General features: G+C 39.4%; 1 pseudogene; it reads left to right on the top strand.

Annotated features, from left to right (window-relative positions):
* The first annotated feature begins 1674 nt into the window (after positions 1-1674).
* On the top strand, positions 1675-3219 carry LOC121789944 (annotated as a pseudogene).
* The last annotated feature ends 3138 nt before the right edge of the window (positions 3220-6357 follow it).

Below are 6357 nucleotides of genomic sequence, written 5' to 3'. Positions count from 1 at the left end.
TAAACACGCCTAATAATAGATTAAATATGATCAAATTCATACAAAACCACCCTCTAAAACCATGTAAAATCCAAGTGTGTCAGGGATACAACAGGCCGCGAGTGCCTAAAGAGATTTTGTAGGGGAGTTATGGAGGCCTACAACGACACATATTTGCGAAAGCCGAATGCTGTAGATTGTCAGGGCCTAATGAGAATGCACGAGACGACGCACGACTTTCCTGGGATGCTAGGGAGCATCGACTGTATGCACTGGAAGTGGAAGAATTGTCCGGCGGCGTGGAGAGGCCAATTCACTAGTGAATACAAGGGCAGCCACCCAACGATGATCCTCGAAGCCATCGCTGACCATCGGCTCTGGATCTGGCATGCTTACTTCGTGTAGTCGGGTCGAACAACGACATCAACGTCCTCAACCTATCCACCCTCTTAACCGAACAATGCAATGGCAACGGCCCGACCATCGAGTTCACTGCCAACAGGCGCCAATACCACATGAGATACTACTTGGTCGATGGCATATACCCAAGGTGGCCTGTTTTTTTGAAGACGATCAGCTGCCCAATTGGTGATAAGAGAGTTTTATTTGCGCAAAAGCAGGAGGCGGCGCGGAAGGATGTGGAGCGAACATTTGGTGTGCTCCAATCACGGTGGGCAATAGTGAAAGGGCCGGGGCGTCTCTGGTCCAAGGAAGTCCTCTTCGATGTCATGTATGCTTGCATAATCTTGCACAACATGATAGTCGAACATGAAGGTAGGAGCATTACCGATTAGACCGATGATGAAGGTGCATCTAGCTCCTCCAGCACGGCGACCCCGTCCCCCGCTGAAGGACTACCGACGGGTTTCAACGAGATTCTATCTAGACATGCCTCAATGCGCAACCAACACGACCATGCGCAGCTCATGAACGACATGATTGAAGAAGTGTGGGCATGTAACCGCCGTCGCTGAGTTTGCGTATTTTTTTAATTCGTATTGTATGTATTAATTTTATAAATGAAATGAAATTTTTTTCCAATTTTTGTAGTTATTTAAATATATTCAAATAGAAGAAAATGCTTAGGGGCCCCACTACATGTAAAAAGGCAGGAGGATAAAATGCTGACGTGGTGATACATAGAGCGGGCTTTAGAACGCCCCACCGTGGATGCTCTTAACAAATTTAATAGTAGTACTCCATTTTATGATATCCATTTTTAAAATAGCAACAGAAACTTAAAATAATGGTATTTTTCGAACATGAATGATTCATATCGATACATTTGGCTGTACTTCTCAAATTTTAAGTCCTGAAATAATGAAATATCTATCTTAATTGTTTGTGTTTGGGTACACGCGCTCAGTAAAAGAGACACGAAGGCGAATATCGAACATAGCGATGCTGACACGTGTTGAATATTGTGGGAAAAGCATATTTTAAATAATTGGTAGGCCTAAAAAAAGTAGGTGGGCCCCAACTACGAAACCACTGCGTGTCATTACAACAGGCCCCCATTTGTACCCGCTTGTGTTCATTTATCATTTCCCCACAAATTCGTGTACGATCCAGATCCAATCAGCCCATCAGCTCAACGGCCCAGATCAACCACCCTGCCCAATACGCTGGCGGGCAGCTGCCCGCAACCCGCCCTTCCGCTTTGAAAAAGCAGATTTTCGATACTCTCCTTCATTAATTTTCTTCTTCATCTTCTTCGATTCGAAGATGTGGGGATATTATATATTCAGAGAAATCTGAGGAAATAATCAGTTAATCAATTCGTGAAACTAATAAGATCGCTGTAAATTGCAATGGCTGGAATAGTTGAGACGCAGACGGCGGCTGCTCCTTTTGAGGCGAGCTCTAAATCCAGGAGCAGGATGGAGATCCATCGCCTTAATTTCGATCTATCCGATTCCGCGATGGCGCGGCCGCCGCTGAGGAAGCGGCAGCGCAAGGACGATGCGGCGGTTCAGAGCTCCGATCTCGAGGTGAAGCGCTCGAAGACGGAGTGTCCGAGATACGGCGTGACGTCGGTTTGCGGCAGGAGGAGAGATATGGAAGACTCAGTAGCGATTCACCCTTCCTTCTGTGGCGGTGACGATGATGGTGATGTTCGCGGCGATTTGCACTTCTTCGGTGTTTTCGATGGCCACGGCTGCTCGCACGTGAGCAGGAGGTGCAAGGAGCGGATGCACGAGATCGTGAGAGACGAGTACGAGAAGGAGGACGGCGGCGGAGACGCGCCGTGGGAAGATGCGATGGTGCGGAGCTTCAGGAAGATGGATGATGACGTGGCGGAGTGGTCTAGCGGCCTCGCCTCAACCTCCGATTATTCCAACTGCCGCTGCGAGATGCGCACTCCGCAGCGCGATTCGGTCGGATCCACCGCCGTCGTGGCCGTGATCTCCCCCGATAAGATCGTCGTCTCCAATTGCGGCGATTCTTGCGCCGTCCTGTGCCGGAACGGCGTCGCGATTCCTCTCTCCGTCGACCACAAGGTAGATAGCGGTTTTCCGCATCAATTGTTGCAGTTAATCGTCGAATTATGATCTGACTTCGATTGTTTTGATGCTCGATTTTGCAGCCTGATAGACCGGATGAGCTCCGCCGCATCGAGGAAGCCGGCGGCCGCGTGATCTACTGGGACGGTCCTCGAGTTCTCGGCGTCTTAGCCATGTCTCGCGCCATAGGTGAGCTAAAGCTAAAATTCTACTACTATTTTCACAAGCATAAGCTACGATCTCATATTTTACTGATTTGATTCATTTGTTGATTCAATTTCAGGCGACAGTTATCTGAAAGCCGTACGTGATACCGGAACCGGAGGTGACGGTTACGGATCGGACGGCGGAGGACGAGTGCCTGATCCTGGCCAGCGACGGGCTGTGGGACGTCGTCTCGGACCAGACCGCTTGTGGTGTGGCGCGGATGTGCCTACAGTCTCGGAAAGGAGAGAGCTCGAATCAGGCTTGCTCCGATGCATCGATTTTGCTTACGAGGCTGGCTCTTGCGCGCCACTCCACCGATAATGTTAGTGTGGTGGTGGTGGACTTGAGGAAGACTACGTAATGAGTCTGTTGTATTATACACATAATTAATTTACTTATATAATTAGGTCAACTAATCTATATATTTCGGGAAAATTATTGTTTTTATCCCACCTTGATTAACTCTTCAACTGTAACATTTCATTACATATAATTGAATGGTTGACTCAAAAATGAGTTTGCTTTTTAATTTGCCAACAACGTTTTTAAGAATATTCAGTGTGGCAACTGACAAACATATGTTAATAGAGTATAAAAAATTAGTTAGAAATATCTAACAACTTCGTTCTTATTGCTAAACAAACCTTAGTAAATAAGATGATTTAATTACAGGTTAAATGCGGAAAGATCAAATTTTGTTTAATTTCGCAACAATGAGAAAAACATTAGAAAATTTTAATTTGCCCACAATTATTTCACGACAAGGACTTTTGTTAGCCGTTTCAGCTAAAGTCGGTTAATGTACAGAGAAAATAGCATTGTTGATCCAAAATATTAATAATAATCCCTTGGCTTGAATTTTAAAAAAATAATAAATAAAAAGTTTATGTACAGAGAAAATAGCATTGTTGATTCAAAATATTAATAATAATCCCTTGCTTGAATTTTAAAAATATAATAAATAAAAAGTGGGGGAAGAAGTTAGTGAATAAGAATCTTATTTTTTTATAATAAATAATTTTGTAAAAAATATGATTGAAGTCAAGTTAATAGAACGAGAGATTCATTATAAAATATATTAAGGGACGAATGAAAAAGAAAATTGATATCTACTATGAAATCAAAATCATTATAAAATAATATTAGGGACGAATGAAAAAGAAATTGATATCTACTATGAAATCAAAATAAAATGTATATAAAATGTAGGAAGTATATTATATAAAATAATTATTTTTATTGAATAAGTGCAACATATCAAAAATTTGTGAACTTTTTAATTGATTTTTAAGATTATTAACTTCAAGGTTTTTTTAATTGATTTATATACACTAGGAAAAGAAAGATGCATAATTCATTACCAATATGTTTTGAACACACGAAAACTTTCTCAAGGGAAGCAACGTTGGAAACTGTCTAGTTCTTGTCAAGTGTTTGTGATTCACGTTTTAATATTGAGTGAGAAATTAAAGGATACGTAAAATTGTTAGTATATTTTTTTAAATAAAACGATCACGGTGGAATGCTATAGTGAGCAAGAGAAGAATAATTAAAATGAGTTAGTTCTCTGAAAACGAAATTGTGTTGAATAATGTGATGAATTAAAAAAATAAACTTTTAAGGTTCTAATATTTGTTAGCATGTGCCGAGGCGACGCCATTCTTCGAAGAATGAAAGAGAAAATTTTTGGACATTTAATGAAGGAAGGGGGAGTATAACCATTTAATATTTATTTTAAAATAATCAGGAATGGTTTATGATTTATTCACGACACATTTGAATTTATTAATTAAACTGAAAACTTATTAATTTAAAATATTTGATGATTATATTAGTTTTTGATTTAAAGCATTAGAATGGAGGCCCAATTATAAAAGCCCAGTAAAGAGGCATATTGTAACCTTTATTGGAGTACCAATTATGGGTTCGCTCTATTTGAGTTAATTTTATTCTCTTAGTTTATCACTTAGTTTACTTTTGAATTCTTTCCAATCCATTTGAATTGTCTCATAGCATATTTTATTCTCTTTTGTTTTCAACAAACCACAATTTTCAGTAAACTTGAATTCCCAAATCCTCTTTCTAACATATTAAAATTTCTAGCAAACTTAGCCCAAATTGATGTGATGAGTAACATGGGATCCATCCATTCTTAATCGAATGACCAGAAATCAATCATTTTTGGGTATAGAGCAGTCTTATATCCTTTTGGTCAATTAATCAAAAAAAATCAGCAGCTATGACACACCAATTTGTCTAGAAAAGCATAAATGGTTTGAGATGGATTTAAGTTAGACGATGAAGGCACGTAAACATCGTACGTAACTACATAAGTGATGTTATAGCTCAGACATATGAATTGAATAACCAAATAAGTAAAAGATAAAGAGATAACCAGGCAATTTGTGCAAATGATAACAGAAAAAAGGTAAATTATCAGGTTATCATGACATACAATGGTATTAGAAGAGATGGTCATATAAAAGGGCAACCTCCTTGTTACATTAATATCTCAATCATCATTCAATATCTATTAGTAGTATATCAACAAATTCAGCATGAACAATTTTGAAATCTTAAAAGACATTGATACTAGAGCTTTGGATTATAGAGATCTCACCAACTTAACTAAGTTTGCCGCAATCTTAACTTGGAGATATATGATTACCACAATAATTGGATCACTTTTTGCTAATAGGAGACTCCTCTTGCTAATTGGATAACTTGTTGAGAGATGGAAACCAAAATAATCATATTAGAAAGAAAAGATTAGGATTAGTGTTCTAAAACAAAGACCTGAAATCCCAAATACTATTACAAATATATAAGGAGACATAAGAAGATGGATTACTACATTACTATCCCCCAATCACTAATACTACTTCTAAGGTAAAATAAAGCTTCCTTCATACTCAATAATTTCTTCACCCGAGGTCGAGTTCCCAGACATCTTGAATTGTCTGATGAATTTCCGAGCACGGTAGTCATACAAAATCACTTCACTCGATTTACGACCTTGAGAACCACACAATCATCATTCCTCTGAATAGGAAATATCATCACTCTTCCAAATATTGAAACCCCATAAAGAATATAGTATCACATTATTCACATTATTCCAAATAAGCTTACTTCCTTCACCGCTCGAGTCATAAACCTTCAACCTCCAACAGTTTAAAACAAGGATAACGAAAGAGTACTCACCCTTTGCAAGAATCGCAAAAAATTTAGATGAGGGACCAAGTACTTGGTCACCCGATATTGTGATTGTTCGAAACACTTCATTCTTCATATCAAAGCTTAGTATAATCTTCTTCCCCAATATCCTTGTTTGCCCTTCCCAGTGTGCAAAGGATCCATTCTTGCACACTGATTTTATGGGTTTCTGGATGGCCAAATCTAGATCAATATCCAATTCACGCCAAGAATTCGTCCTTGCCGAATACAGACTGGCGTGCAAATAGCGGTGGTGCTACAACCGCCAGCTGACTCATCTTATTTTAACACAAGTGATACCCGCAAGTGTATGGGGCTAGTGTAGCAATTAGTAAGCGAGAGTATCGTATCCCACAGAGACAATTTTGTATCAACTTAACTACCACGAACAAAAATCAACTACTATCTAGACAATCAAGAAAAGTTTGGTTTGTTCTAACAACTAATAAAA

The sequence above is a fragment of the Salvia splendens genome, unplaced genomic scaffold, assembly GCF_004379255.2.
Source record: "Salvia splendens isolate huo1 unplaced genomic scaffold, SspV2 ctg369, whole genome shotgun sequence".
Lineage (NCBI taxonomy): Eukaryota > Viridiplantae > Streptophyta > Magnoliopsida > Lamiales > Lamiaceae > Salvia > Salvia splendens.
Note: the sequence above shows the minus strand (reverse complement) of the source record. Positions and strands in the feature narration are given on the sequence as shown.